The sequence below is a fragment of the Panthera tigris genome, chromosome C2, assembly GCF_018350195.1.
Source record: "Panthera tigris isolate Pti1 chromosome C2, P.tigris_Pti1_mat1.1, whole genome shotgun sequence".
Lineage (NCBI taxonomy): Eukaryota > Metazoa > Chordata > Mammalia > Carnivora > Felidae > Panthera > Panthera tigris.
In genome coordinates, this window is record NC_056668.1 from 84705105 (window position 1) to 84719865 (window position 14761).

At 35.0% G+C, this 14761-nt stretch overlaps 1 long non-coding RNA gene across 4 annotated transcripts in view; it reads left to right on the top strand.

The window, feature by feature from the left end:
* The first annotated feature begins 251 nt into the window (after positions 1-251).
* The window catches only part of LOC122230475, a 36036-nt gene continuing 21526 nt past the window's right edge, over positions 252-14761 (top strand). For 2 of the 4 annotated variants that reach the window (XR_006207447.1, XR_006207448.1), the window contains exons 1-2: positions 426-646; positions 12495-12885. This is a non-coding gene — a long non-coding RNA (uncharacterized LOC122230475). Of the gene's footprint in view, positions 299-425; positions 647-12494; positions 12886-14761 lie in introns of those variants that run through there. The other 2 variants (XR_006207449.1, XR_006207450.1) reach the window with 2 other exon arrangements.

Sequence of the window (14761 nt, forward strand, 5' to 3'; positions counted from 1 at the left end):
CATGTCTTTTTAAATATTCTGTGAAAGAAAAACAAAATGGGAATATGCATAAAATACTTCTGTGTACTGAAATAGTACGGTTGTTTCAACAGAAGCACTACAGTAGTCCACCCAATCCAAGGTTTGCTTTCCACAATTTCAGTTACCTATGGTCACTCATGGTCTGAAAGCAGATGATCATCTTTCAGTATGTCAGAAGGTCAATGGTAGCCTAACACTATGTCACAATACCTATGTCATTCACTGCATTTCATCTCATTAGGTAGGCATTTTTTCATCTCATATCATCACAATAAGGGTGAGTATAGTGCCATGAGATATTTTGAGAGAGATAAGACATTTACATAAGTTTTGTTAGAGTATATTGTTAAACTTATTCTATTTTATTATTAGTTATTAATTATTAATTATTATTATTAGTTATTTATTAATAGTTATTGTTGCTAATCTCTTAGTATGCTTAACTTATGAATTAAACTTTATCATAGGTATGTACGTACAGAAAATAACCCATGGAGGGAATAGGGTTCAGTATTGTCCCTGATTTCAGGCATGTGCTGGGAATCCCGGAATCTTGGAACACATCCCCTGTGGATAAGGGAGGACTACTGCATTAGGACTGTTTGAGTTGCAAGCCAACTTTATGGTAAGATCAGTGGTGATATTAATCAATATGATTTGATTTTTAAATATTGTATAATGAAATGTGTCAACATTTGGAAGGTTTGAAGTGAACTAATATTTTCCAAAAGACTAACAGTTTTTCAAAAACATGTGTAGGTAAAAGATCTACTCAAAGTGCAAAGAAACCCAATGGATTTTAATATAACAATGCACAAAAAGTCCACCAATATTGTTTCAAATTCCTTATTGAAATTATCATTTAAAAAACCACATTTGTCTAATTTTGAAGTTGTATCAAAGAATAATATGCATCATTATCTGAAAAGGCTATTAAAATACTCCCTTTTCCAACTACACATTTGTGAAAGTCTAGATTTTCTTGATGTACTTCAAAATCACAATAGATTGAGTGCAGAAGCAGATATGAGCATTCAGCTATCTTCTCTTAAGCCATATATTATAGGATTTGAAAAAAATATAAAGTAATGCCATTTTTTTCATGAGGTAACTACAGTTATTTCTAAAAAATTAATGTTCACATATAGTGGGTTCCTTATTGTTATTTTTTAGTTAATTGTTAAATGTTTTAAGTTTCTCAGTTTCAGTTTCTAATATGATAATATTGATAGATACAACTTATATAAACAAGAACTCTTTGGGGTCTTAAGTTATTTTTAAGAGCGTAAATGGTTTCTAAGGCCAACAAAATTTGAGAAACAAAATTTAAACAAATACTTTAAATATTTAGAATTAGATTTTACTATTACCTAAGAGATGAAAGGTAAAGAAATAGTTATAGCACAATTTTTCTTTTTCTTTTTTTTTTTTTGTATAAAAAGACTGTTCTTCCTTTAAAGCTCACATTCAAATGAGCATAATGAGTTTTGTGTAAATTATTTGGAATTTCAACCCCCACACTTACATACTATATAAACTTGACCAGGCTGCTTACTCTCTCATTGACAACTTTCTCATCTGTAAAATGAGAATAATAATAATAATAACAATAATAATGTCTATCTCAACAGTTGTGAGGTTTAAATGAGATAGTCCAAGTAGTTGAACACAATGCCTGTGACTGAACAAGTACTTGTTGTGTTGTTATATATATATTTTTTTAATTAAAAAAAATTTTTTTTAACGTTTATTTATTTTTGAGACAGGGAGAGACAGAGCATGAACAGGGGAGGGTCAGATAGGGAGACACAGAATATGAAGCAGGCTCCAGGCTCTGAGCTGTCAGCACAGAGCCCGACGCGGGGCTAGAACTCATGGACTGCAAGATCATGACCTGAGCCGAAGTCGGCCGCCTAACCGACTGAGCCACCCAGGCGCCCCATTGTGTTGTTATATTTTGAGGTTAACTTCCTCCTTGATTTCATAGTAACAAAATGTGAACAATACTTTGCATATCTTTTGAAGTTTTTAAAAAATTTTTAATTTAATTTTTACATAAGAGAGAGAAAGAGAGAAAGTGTGTGTGCGAGTGAGGGAGTGGGCAGAGAGAGAGAGAGAGAGAGAAAATCTTAAGCAGGTTCCATGCTCAGTGTGGAGCCCGACATAGGGCAGATCCCAGAATCCTGGGACCATGACCTGAGCTGAAATGCAGAGTTGGGCATGCAACCGACTGAGTCACCCAAGCTCCTCTCTTTTGAAGTTTTTAGGTATCTAAATAAGCATATTGGACAACATAATCCAAATATTCTATTACTATTGCTTCTTCAATTTGTAGAGAAAAATAGTTAAAGGGAAATTTGATTGGCTTTTACTAAGGTTGGCAAATAATCTTTTTTCCTGCCTTTGAGAAAGACTGTTTTCTGAACATCGTCAATGTTTTAGTCTTATGATTTAAAATAATTTTTGTGCTGCATCCTTAAAAATTTTTTTTTAATGTTTATTTATATTTTGAGAGAGACAGAGACAGAGACAGAATGTGAGCCGGGGAGGGCAGAGAGAGAGGGAGACACAGAATCCGAAGCAGGTTCTGAGCCCAAGTCAGACGCTTAACTGACTGAGCCACCCAGGTGTCCCCGTGCTGCATCCTTTTTATTAAATCAGCCCAGCAGAAGGATTAGTATCTTCTGATATATTGGTTTATGCTTTGGTGTAATTGAAGGAAAAGTGTTAAGACATTGAATAACCTGCCTTTTGACACAAGTCAATAAATAAATATTCTAACATAAAGAGAAGGGAATTAGCTCTCTTTGGGAGTAGGCTGTGTTACAGGAGATACTATGCAGTTACTTGCAATCTTCTTACATCCTTCAAAAGAAGAATTTATGAGAATGAGTTAGGTAGAAGTGAAAGTTGAACCATATAAGGTGCAATTTTTATAATCCTAGGATTATTCGGTATATATGTGAGGTTGAGAAAGTTTATCATATATCTCTGAATAATCACAAATCATAACTGAGAAGTAGACAGAAAGCTAAACTCAAGTCCCTTTCTACATTCAAGACATAGTCTTATAAATGTAAATATTTAGCTTAAATCATTGAATAGCATATGCTTCTTTCCATTTAAAAAAATATTTATTTATTTTTGAGAGAGAGGGACAGTGGGCAGGGGAGGGGCAGAGAGAGAGATTGAGAGAAAATCTCAAGCATGCTCCTCACTGTCAGCACAGAGCCCAAAGTGGAGCTCAATCCACGAACCATGAGATCATGATCTGAGCTGAAGTTGGACGCCTAATCTACTGAGCCGCCCAGGCACCCCTGAATAGCATGTTTACAACAGTATTAGTGAGATATGCTGCCATATTTCCCTCTTCTAAATTTTTATATTTTTACTGAAAAGAAAAAAAAGAAACAAAAATCAAACCTTTTTAGCTCTAAGAAGTTGTAAAAGTAACAAGAGAGTTAGTTACGATTTTTCAGTTCCTTTTTGGCATTAAGAAAATTAGACAGCTTTTCTAGGGGTGCTTGTGTGGCTCAGTAGGTTGAACGTCTTACTTTGGCTCAGGTCAAGGTCACACTTACAGTTTGTGTGTTCAAGCCCTGCATCAGGCTTGTCTTGTCTGTGCTGACAGCTCAGAGCCTGGAGCCTGCTTCAGATTCTGTGTCTCCCTCTCTCTCTGTCCCTTGCCCCACTCACACTCTGTCTCTCTCTGTCTCTCGAAAATAAATAAACATTAAAAAAAGAAAAGAAAATCAGACAGCTTTTCTAAATGCCTTTAAAAAAGAAAAAAACCAACACAGTCATTGATTCACTTCCCTAACAAGCTTTCAGTTTACTGGAAAGATACAGAACAAACATGATGAGCTCAGCAGATTTTAAAATCCTAAGCCTATTTTCTAATTGTACAAGCTATATGTCTTTTATCATTTAAAATGAATGACAAAAAAGCCTATATAAAATAAGGCATAGAAAGGGAAGCTTTTTGTGTTTTGCGTACCAATATCTACCAAATCTAGGAAGACACTGTCAGAAAAATAAGGGAAAATGGATCCAGAATTTCCCACATTTGAAGTGTAATGTACATACCTTGAAAGAAGAAAAAGCTAAAAGAAATGACTTTAATTGTGTAATTTGTATCATAAGGCTTACAATTCTCTTAGTGTCTCATACCACAGACCCTGTTACACCTTAGCAGAAGAGTCCAAACGGTGATATTTACATGTTTTGAGCTAAGAGATTACCAATTTTATACACTGCAAGTAAGCATGGACTTTCAAAAGTCCATGATGCGTATAACTTACATAAGCCAATAATTTAAGACTTTTGTCTCTTCAAAATGTTGCTTAACAGTCAAGCTAATTGTGCATGTTGAAATTGATGATGGGCAAGTGCACGTCATAATTTTAAAATAGCTTTGTGACTTAACTGATCATTTTTGTTTCTTTTTGTGAAATTTTTAGTCTGAAAATTTCTTTCTGTGAAAATTTCAGTCTGACTGAAAACCCAGCACTAGTGCTTATTCTAACCTGCCAGCCCACAGATTTTGGCGTTACGATGAAATATGTTATAAGACCTTGCTTCTGGCTTTATATTTAGCTTATTTTATTTCGTTGGCTTAAGTGACTACATTAGTTGTTAACAATGAAACTTAACTCATATCGGGTGAGGGTGAGCTGGGGACTACATCTGGGACCTGTTACAACCTGATGCTGCATGGGTTTATTTCAACAAGGAAAGGAGACACATTTAAACTCCAGCTCTGATTCAGAAATGATTCTGAATTCAGTTATTCTGTAGCATTGGGACCTTGTCCATGTATCAGTTATTACAAATCTTCCTCCCACATCTTGTCTTCCCAATTGGAAATAAGCAAACTTTGTTTTTATCAGTCTCTAAGTATTTAAATTTGCATATGGCACCCAAAAAGCATTTTGCTTTGCATTTGCAAACTTCGGCTTCATTAAAAAAAAAATTTTTTTTTCAAATCATGTGTCTTGTGAAGAATTACATGGAGAACATTTTGTTGTTAATAGTCATTTAAATTATTTACTGGCTTTTTTTCATTTCCCTGGAAAACACTGAGAACGTTCTCACAATGTGTCTGGCTTCTCTTGGAAAATCATGTTGGAATGTGAATCCAAAGCATCAGAATTTGTGAAAGCAGAGTGTTTTCCCAAAAGTGTCAAGCAGCCAAATGGTACCAGTTTCAAGAATGATGCCAGAGTCTTTTTCAGAAAGACGGTTTTTGTTTAAATCCCTGCTTTTTGTCTAGTATCTGTAGTTGGTCTATTTGTTCCAAAGACAAAGGTCCAGAAGCACCTGAAACTTCTTTTACTTCCTTTGGAAAGTCACCTGACATTTTGCTGTAATATTTTAATTTTATTATATTATTTATTTATCTTATTAAATCTCTTGTTGATCAGACATAATTGAGGGAAGATTCATATTTTATAAAATAGTACATATATTTTAGACGAATAATATCTTTTTACTCAATATCTTTTATATTGATGTGTAAACACAAATGTAAGATATCAAAGACTAGGTTTAGGTTGATTATTATTTATCATTTTTCATTCATTCATATATATATTTATTAAGCATATACAAGGTAGTTGCTAGATTTTATGAAGGAGCGTAAAGATGAATCAGACATAAATCTAATTTCATTCCTCTCTATTAAAAAGGTAATATTAAATAGATAGCTAAATAAGAGAGGGAGGAAGGAGGAAGGGTGGATGTGTGAAGGAGAGAGAGAATAGCAGTGATAAAAACCAATGTGGCAAAATGTTAACAATTGGTGAATTCTGGACAATGAGTATAAAGGAGTTCTTTGCACAATTCTTATAACTTTTCTGTATGTTAGATATTATTTTAAAAGAGAAATTTATTAAGTGTCTATTCTGGAAAAAAAAGTAGATGAAATATCTAAGGGACTGAGGTTTGGGATGTCTAGAGTCCTCCTCAATGATGGGAATTGCATCTCAAATCTTTTTTACCTCCCTACTGTTTCTAAAATCATTCTTTCAACTTGGGAGACGCTCAATAAATGTATAAACAGTGAGTACTTACTTTTTTATTTGAAATCTTAATTTTCAGGCCAAATTTCTTCAGATCAAGCCATTAAACTATTGTAAATGCACATACAATACACAAGAGAAAACATGCTAGAGACAACTTTGAGGCTGGAGCTTAATCTTTCTCATCTTTATACATCCAGTGGAGACCCTGTGTGTAGTAAGTGCTCAATTCCTATTTGTTGGCTGTATGAATGAATAAACACAGACTGAAACACTTTTGCGCCAAAGATCTTCAAATTGATTTCTCTTATTTTGCTTCTCACACCAAGGCTACACTGACCTTCGTGAGGTTGAGTTAGCCCAGAGTGTTCAATCTGACACATAGGATTCTTTACGACAGCCTTTCTAATTAGAACTGCAATGTGCAAACAATATTTAGGAAAAGGTGTACAAGGATTTGTCAACAGGAGAGTAGATTTAAAATCTGGAGAATATTAATGGTCAGCTAATATATTTGGCATGTGGTTAAATAAAATGTTTTATTGTGTCTCTTTAAAATCAAAAGCCCTATATTATGTATATGCTTTTCAAATGACATTTGAATAAAAATGTAAAAGGCATCTAAAGAGATGAAGGGCACTTCTGGAGTTAGAGCTCTCAGGTTTGATAATAACATTTTGAGTAATCTAAATGCATACCTATTATCACTTAAGTGAGCACTGATGCTGCCAATGGATCTTATACAAATATTCAGATTTTTGTTTTCCTCGTCATTCTGAAGGTTATCTCCCTGGTCGCTCTGAAAATCAGGTGACAACCATTTCCCATGATGCTTTAAGGGCTGTCAAACTGTCCATCAAGCTGTCACCTGACCAATCGTTCCCATGGTTCTTTTAGACTTCCAGTATGATAAATTGAAAGGCACTATTATCTGTCTGTTGTGAAGAGGAACTGTTTGGGCTTTGATAAGATATCACTACTCCCAGGTGAGAGGCGGCTGACAGCACATCAAGGCAAAACAACACGTAGAAACACCGAACAGGGGAGCACAGGTTTACAAACATCTGTTGTCATTTATTACTTTTCTTTGGGCTTAAGTTTCTGACTCATCCTTAGATAATTCAAGAACAGATATTTTGCTTTCTAGCTTGCAAGCAACAATTGCTGCTCTTTTCATCTTGGGAGAAAAATCTAGAAATTGAAAACACAACCGCCTACCTTTTTCATGCATGGCACACAAGTGTTCTGCCTCGTAACCGACAAGTTCTGTGATGTCATCATTTGCCTTTTTAGAAACGTATTTGAGAATAAGTATATTTAACTATGATAAATAGTTGGGTGTGGGGGGCCAAATAATAAAATTAATTACCTATGTCTTAGAGGTTATTATCAACTTACCAATAGACAAACAATATGAACTAGTTTAAGTGTTTGCACATATTGGTTAATTTATATTTTAGTATTGATGATGAGGTTAGTAAGTCCAACATTTCATGAGAAATAAAGTTTGTGATTTATTATGACAAGCCTCACTTTTTAATTGTTCTGAATTGTGCTAACATAAACCTCAAAACTTGAATTTATACACAAGAGACATGAATAGAGGAAAAGACATTGCCCTCAATGGATCAATGGTGTAGTCAGGATTGGGATAAAGAAAACTGTTTGTAAAGGTTGCGGGGGGAGGTTGTGAGGTAAAGCCTTTCTGAGGAAATCTTTCTGAGAAGTGGGAATAATTTATTAGAGCTAAAGAAACAGTTTTACATTTAGGATTTAATCTTTGGACTTAAATATCCAAGTAAGTGTCAACAGAAACTTATTAAAAGGTATTAAAAGCTGGATACTTGAATCCTTACTACATGTAAATGTAATTTTATTCTTTTGAAGTTACTCTCTTTTTCGTGATTTGTCTTTTTTCTTTTCCTTCCCTTTGACTTTAATGATACATGATGACAGGTTTCTTATGTGCCCTGTGCCCTTACATACTATCATTATATGAGTACCTGAACATACCCTTTGGAGACCACTCAGGGAAAAACAATCTGTTGTTATTTATTGTGGAATAAAAGTACTGTAGTTGGTTGCTAACATCACCACCTTGTGTACAAATATTTTTTTGCACGCAGTTTCCTAATGTCATTAAGCAGTATTGTAATTTCATTACATAGTAATGTAGCACTTCGATTAGAGACAACATTTAAACTATTTTGTAATTCAAAATCTGAAAAAATAAACTATGGTTTATTTTTAGTCCTTTGTAACTATTTAACCACCTTACACTCTTCTTCACTCATGCAAGAAGCAAAAATGCCCCCAGAGTCCTCAAGGACAGAATTTGTCAAAATGCTCTCTAAAACAATGGCCAAGGAATTCAGAGTAAAAAGGAAAAGAAAGAATTAAATTTCCTGAATATTCATAATAATACCAACAGTATGTGCATTCAGTGCCTACAGTCTCTATTGGTGAAACTCCAATTTCAACTTTTTTCCCTAAGCATTCTTAGCTCACCCAGTAGGCTAATATTGGAAATTATTACTTACTTGAAAGTATCACTTTGGTCTCTATCCAAAGACGAGGGGAACCTTTTCATGAGGTTCTGAATATCAAAATTCTTTTTCTAGTGGCTTCTGGTGTGTGAGAATCCCATAGCAAGTTTTACAATTTTCAACAGTCCTTGGAGATCAATGAAGTAAGCTGATTGGACTCCATTACTTTTCCAAAAGGACATACCTTTTGGTCTAATGAAGGAGGTAGTGGCTGGAGAGGAAAAGACCAGAATATTCAATAAATTCTGTGTAGGTCTCAAAGGAGACAAACAAACAATGCTCCTTGTTAGTCTCTCTCTCTCACAACAAGAATTCTGATAGATTTTCTAGAAAAAACTATTTCAATTTGGATTTTAGTGTTACTTCTTTCATAATTTCTCATTCCCTCTTTCGGTATCTTTAAGTGATCTTATAATGTATTACCTCACACAGTAGCTAAATAACAGTTGTTATAAATGGTTGAAAGTAGAATCCAGTGCTTCTTTCACTTCTAGAGTTTTCCTACATAGTTTGATTATATGGTAAAAACTTTAAAATGTTCCTAAAGATCCTAGGCAAAATATAACAATCTAAATTTGGTGTGTGTGTGTGTGTGTGTGTGTGTGTGTGTCTGCCTGTCTGTGAGAAACTTGGGTATTTTTAAATGGAAGTTCAGGGGCGCCTGGGTGGCTCGGTCGGTTAAGCGTCTGATCTCGCGATCCGTGAGTTCAGGATCAGGTCATGATCTCGCATTCCGTGAGTTCGAGCCCCGCGTCGGGCTCTGGGCTGATGGCTCAGAGCCTGGAGCCTGCTTCTGATTCTGTGTCTCCCTCTCTCTCTGACCCTCCCCTGTTCATGCTCTGTCTCTCTCTGTCTCAAAAATAAATAAAAAACGTTGAAAAAAAATTAAAAAAAAATAAATAAAATAAATAAACTTAAAAAAAAAATTTTAATGGAAGTTCACTTGACAAGCCTAAGAAATCCTGCTACATTAATGGTTTAATTTTCTTCTAATTTTGACTTTAACCGGATTTTCTAACAAGAGACTAAGAAAATCTTGGAAACATAGGTAGCTTTGGCCAGATGAATTCGGGGGTATTTTTACAATGATAATTTTTCTTGTAAATTTAGCAGCAAAGTCACAAAGTAAGGCTAGATTTCAGTACCTCTTACTTGAATTCTAAAACTTCTGGTCAAATCTTTTAGCTCTGGTTTCTGACTAATATTACATGGGAGGGTTATGAAGAGGAGATGGATTGTCTCAAGATTATTTTTCATGATGTTTTCTAAATTGTAATCATATTAACGTTATATTCATTGATAATCTCATTTACAAAGTTCAAAAATGATTTCTTTTGTGTCAACAACTATACTATGAGGTAGGTAGGGAAGGCACCCAGTTTCACAGATGAAACTCTTCTTCACTGAGTTGTGAATCTCTCTTCACAGAGAGATTGAAGAGTAGAGGCATGACAGGGAAATGCTCAAAATCATATAGCTGTTAGTAGCAGACCCAGTGAAGGACTCAAGTTTTCGGATTCTTAGTTCGATGTTATAGTCCACCCTCACACCGCTCTTGTCTTTGGAGACAAGAATAGCACTTTAAAAATACAGCTTTTAGAAGTGAAGGCCATTTTGGTAGATGTTTCCTCGTGTTTGGTAGAGGTTTCTTCCTGTAGAATTCTGTGCTGAACAGTCACCCGGTGCAGTGCTGTCAAACGCGAAGTAGGGTTATTGCTGACTCCTTATGTTTTCAGAATGAAACACAGTCATTACAGTAGGCTGCTTTATTTAGCTTTGACAAGCAGTAAATGGGTACATATTTATATGCATGGTAAGTATGTAGAACTTGTGAGATATCTAATGATTTTAAAAAGCACAAAATAAAGTTGTTAAAAATGTGCCTAAAAGGAATGAAAATCCATAGGCACTTTCTGATTTTACTTAATATTAAACAAATGTTTCAAGCATTGGTGTTTAAAAGAGGCCAACCACTAATGGTCTTTAAAGGGAGAAAATGAACTTGCAAAAGCTTCAGATGTTTGGATGTTTTCCCTTTATGTTGTATCTACTTAGGTCAAGCAGTGTGAATTGAATGAAATCGAACTGAATAAAACTCTAATGTAAAACTGAGATTCATTAAACCCTTCACCTTTTTTGACCAGTTACTTGTATTTGTGAAAAGCTGCAACAGAAATGAAAAATAATGTTTTCCTATTCTAACAAAAGTGATATTTTGAGACTACAAAATAGGATAAAATAGCATGTATATTATTAAAATCTCATTTTAATTTTTTTTAATGTACACAGAATAAACTAATAGTACTTGTGGAAATCATTTAACAATTTCTCACTTTCCCCAAAAGATTCAGTTAATGAAACAGACTTCTGTAGGACGAAATACAGCTAAGTGCTCTCTTTGGCAAATGCTCCAACTTACTTCTATGCTTGAATTGACTACACCTATCACTACCTGGAAAAGAAAGAAGTAAACAGTGGAATGTGATCTAAGCTAACTTTATATCCCAAACTCAAAATCATAACGATAAAGTTCTTTACAATGAGGAACTTTGTGAACTGAAGGAAGGGGCTATAATTTCTTCCCATGCCATCCAGCTCAAGAAATGAAGGGAGAAAATCATTCTCTGTTAGCCTCCTGTGTAAAATTTCTTTTCTTATCATCCCATCTCGTCATATCTTTCTGCAGTTTGAATTACCCTCTTTTCCACAGACTGGTAAGGCAGTGAAAGGATGTTTGTTCTGCTAATTAACTTTATTACCCTGATAACTCCCTGCAGCCTTTTACGAAAACAATTACCGTTACTCCTTTTTTCCCCCACTGGCAAAAAAAAAAAAAAAAAAAAAAAAAAAAAAAAAAAAGGAAAAGAAAAAAAAAAGACTATTAATTAGAAACGAGGCCCAGGTCCCTGCCATGTTATCCTGCCACGTTCCCAGGCCCTCGAGCAGGATAGCATTACATTGTCAGTAGTAATTTAGCTCTCATCTGTCTCTGCTAATTATTGTCACATTCATCAAATTCATCAACAAAAGTGCTCTCAGAAGGATTGCATATTTGCAGTTAATACAGCATAAACTGGTATTACCCATCACCACATTTGTGATGATGAGAGGGACACAACTTATTCATCCCTAATTAGAGCAAGCTGGGTAATTAATTATGCATTCCGCCTTATTACTTCTGAGTTCCCAGATATTGTTTGTCTAAAAAGGGGGAGAAAGCAGGAGAGAGAAGCCTGAAAATGCAAAAAAAAAAAAAAAGGGTGATGTGTTTTGTCACATGCGCTATGCCATAATTCCCACCTGACAAACTAGCTGAATCAGTGGAAAATTGCGACTTGTCAGCAGCAGAATAAACTGCCGTAATAGCTGATTAATGATCAGCACCTGTGACAGGTGCTGTACGGGACTGTAAACTTGGTTTGATTAACAGTCACTGGACGAATAAATATTAGTGACAGTCAGCGGAGAGCAAGTTTGCTTGTTTTCTTCCCTGTTAACAAATCGCACACATTAAAGTTATTGATATTTCTGTCTGAGACACTCTATTTTTTTGTAGTTATCTGGCAACATTGGCAGTGAGTTATAATAGATTGTTTCTGTTCTGCTATTTTATTTCAGAACCTAAAATTGTATTTTGACAAAATGACCTGTAGGGGTTTAAATTTACCAGGTGTAGAAGAAAAGACTAAAAAGTGACAGGATTCACACTTGCTTTAATTTATGCTCACCTGCTAGTAATCTCTGTGTGTGTACATATACACATACATACATATATTCATTGTATCCATTTACATGTATGTACAATCACTATTAAGGAATGTTCATAGTAAAAAAACCACATACATACTTTTAGGGTATGTGATGTTCACTTATTTAAAAAAACGTTTTTAATTGTCTTTTTTTTCAGAGCTGAATATTTTTCTGAAACACTGGCAGCGTGATTTCTCCCAACCATGTGTCTCCATCCCAAACTGAAAAGACCATCTTCCTGAGGCAGCTATTCAAAACTGCGGCCAGCTTGACTGCTTTTCTTGAATTGATGAGTTACGAACAGATTGGTCAGAAAGCGATACCTGTTTGAGCTGACTGATTATTAACCAAGAGTCAAATTATGTGCCTAGACAAAGTGTGAGTTATGGGAAGAACCCAGGCTCTCTCTCTCTCCTTTAGGTCATAGTAAAGGGAACCATTGACTTCACTGTACTTTTGGATTATGCAGGGAATGGTCAGGGTTGTTTTGGAATCCCAAAGATCTACTTTCAAACTTTGGTCCTACTGAGGTAGCTGTGTGAGTTTGGGTAAGTTATTTAACCTAATTTTTCAGCTTCTCAATGTAAAATGGGAGCATTTCCAGTCTATATAATAGTGTTATTGTGGGGATTAAATGAGATAATGTAGGTAAAGCACCCTAGCACAGTGTCTAGCATGAAAGTGCTCAATAATTAACAATTATTATTAACACAACCGTTTAAAATTTGAATAGTCCAAGTACCTTCAGTTTGTTTCACATAAAAATGTTTTAAGAACAACTAATGATCTTTTTTTCCTTTGCACACTCCAAAATAAACAAAACAAAACTTAATGCTCATTTATCCCTCAGTGAGAACTGAGAAAAAATGAATAGTGTGCCTGGATAGTAGATATCCCAAGGTGCTACTTTGAGTTATTTAGCCGCTTCTCAGAGGCACAAAAGTCAGAATTGATGGAGCAGGGCAGAGGCTAGAAGAGGGTGGCCTATTTCCCTCCAAATCTCTGTAATAATGTCTTCAAAAACTTCTGGGGTGATGGTAGAGACAGATCTGTGTCATGTTTACTTAGAAGAATCTCATATTCTGTAGAACTGAAATGGTAAAGCACCAAGCACAAACAACAAAAATAAAAATAACATCAGAACAAATGCATTTTGGTAATTTAGTATGTATTTATTTTGATATTAGCCATCTAACAGAGAATGAAAGTGACAAAAGAACACAGAGAGACAGTATGATGCAATTATAGTTTTTGAAACAGTGTTGAGAAGTAATAAAACTGTCATATTTCGAGGACATTAGGGAGTATGTACTTATTAGATCCCATTCAATCAATATCTAAAGCCAATTTATTTAGGTTAAAAAAATAAAGGAGGCTTACAGTTTTAGTTGTATGTATACTACTCCTAAGAAAATGTTGGAAGTAGTTTTCACAAAGAGTCAGAATGATTCTTTTTTCTTTTTAAAAATTTTTCAATGTTTATTTACTTTTGAGGGACCAGGAGCAACAGAGAATGAGCAGGGGAGGGGCAGAGAGAGAGGGAGACAAAGAATCCAAAATAGGCTCCAGACTCTGAGCTGTCAGCGCAGAGTCAGATGTGGGACTCGAACCCACAAACTGTGAGATCATAATCTGAGCTGAAGTCAGACGCTTAACCGACTGAGCCACCCAGGTGCCCCAATTATTTCTTCTTTTAATAGTGTACCTAATTCACTTTTAAATTTTAAAAGGGTGTATTATAAAACTTTCAGAAAAAATAGCAATGTTTAATACTAAAGTGTATCACTCTTGTTTGGTCATCACCAAAAACAGTTTTGTTTTTTTTTTTTCAACCACCACACACTGGAATAATCTGGAAGAAATTTTTTTAAAATAAAGTTATCAAGAGGCACCTGGGTGACTCAGTCAGTTGAGCATCAGACGCTTGATTTCGGCTCAGGTCATGATCCTAGGGTCAAGGGATAGAGCCCTATGCTCAGTGTGGAGCCTGCTTGAGATTCTCTCTTTCCCCTTGCCCTCTGTCCCCCTTGCCCAAGTGTCCCTCACTTGCACTCTCTCTCTCTCTCTCAAATAAAAAAAATAATAATAAAAATAAATAAATAAATAAATATATCAGGACTCTCCACCAGATTCTCATTTTATTGGTCTTGGGGAACCTGGTGGGCATTGGCATGTTCAAAAATTCCCCAGTTGATTCTGATATATATCCAGGATTTAGAACTGGAGATAAACACACACAATTAAAAACTTATGTAGCAAGATTTAATGCATAAAGTAAAAATTCTTTCAGACTAAAAGAACTAATATTGTGAAGTGGATGTCTAGAAATTGAAGTGTATCACACGTGCGACCTTTAGTGTTATCTGAAGTTACTACTTAAAGAATCATGTTGGAAATACTTTTTAAAAGGTAATCCAATCAGAG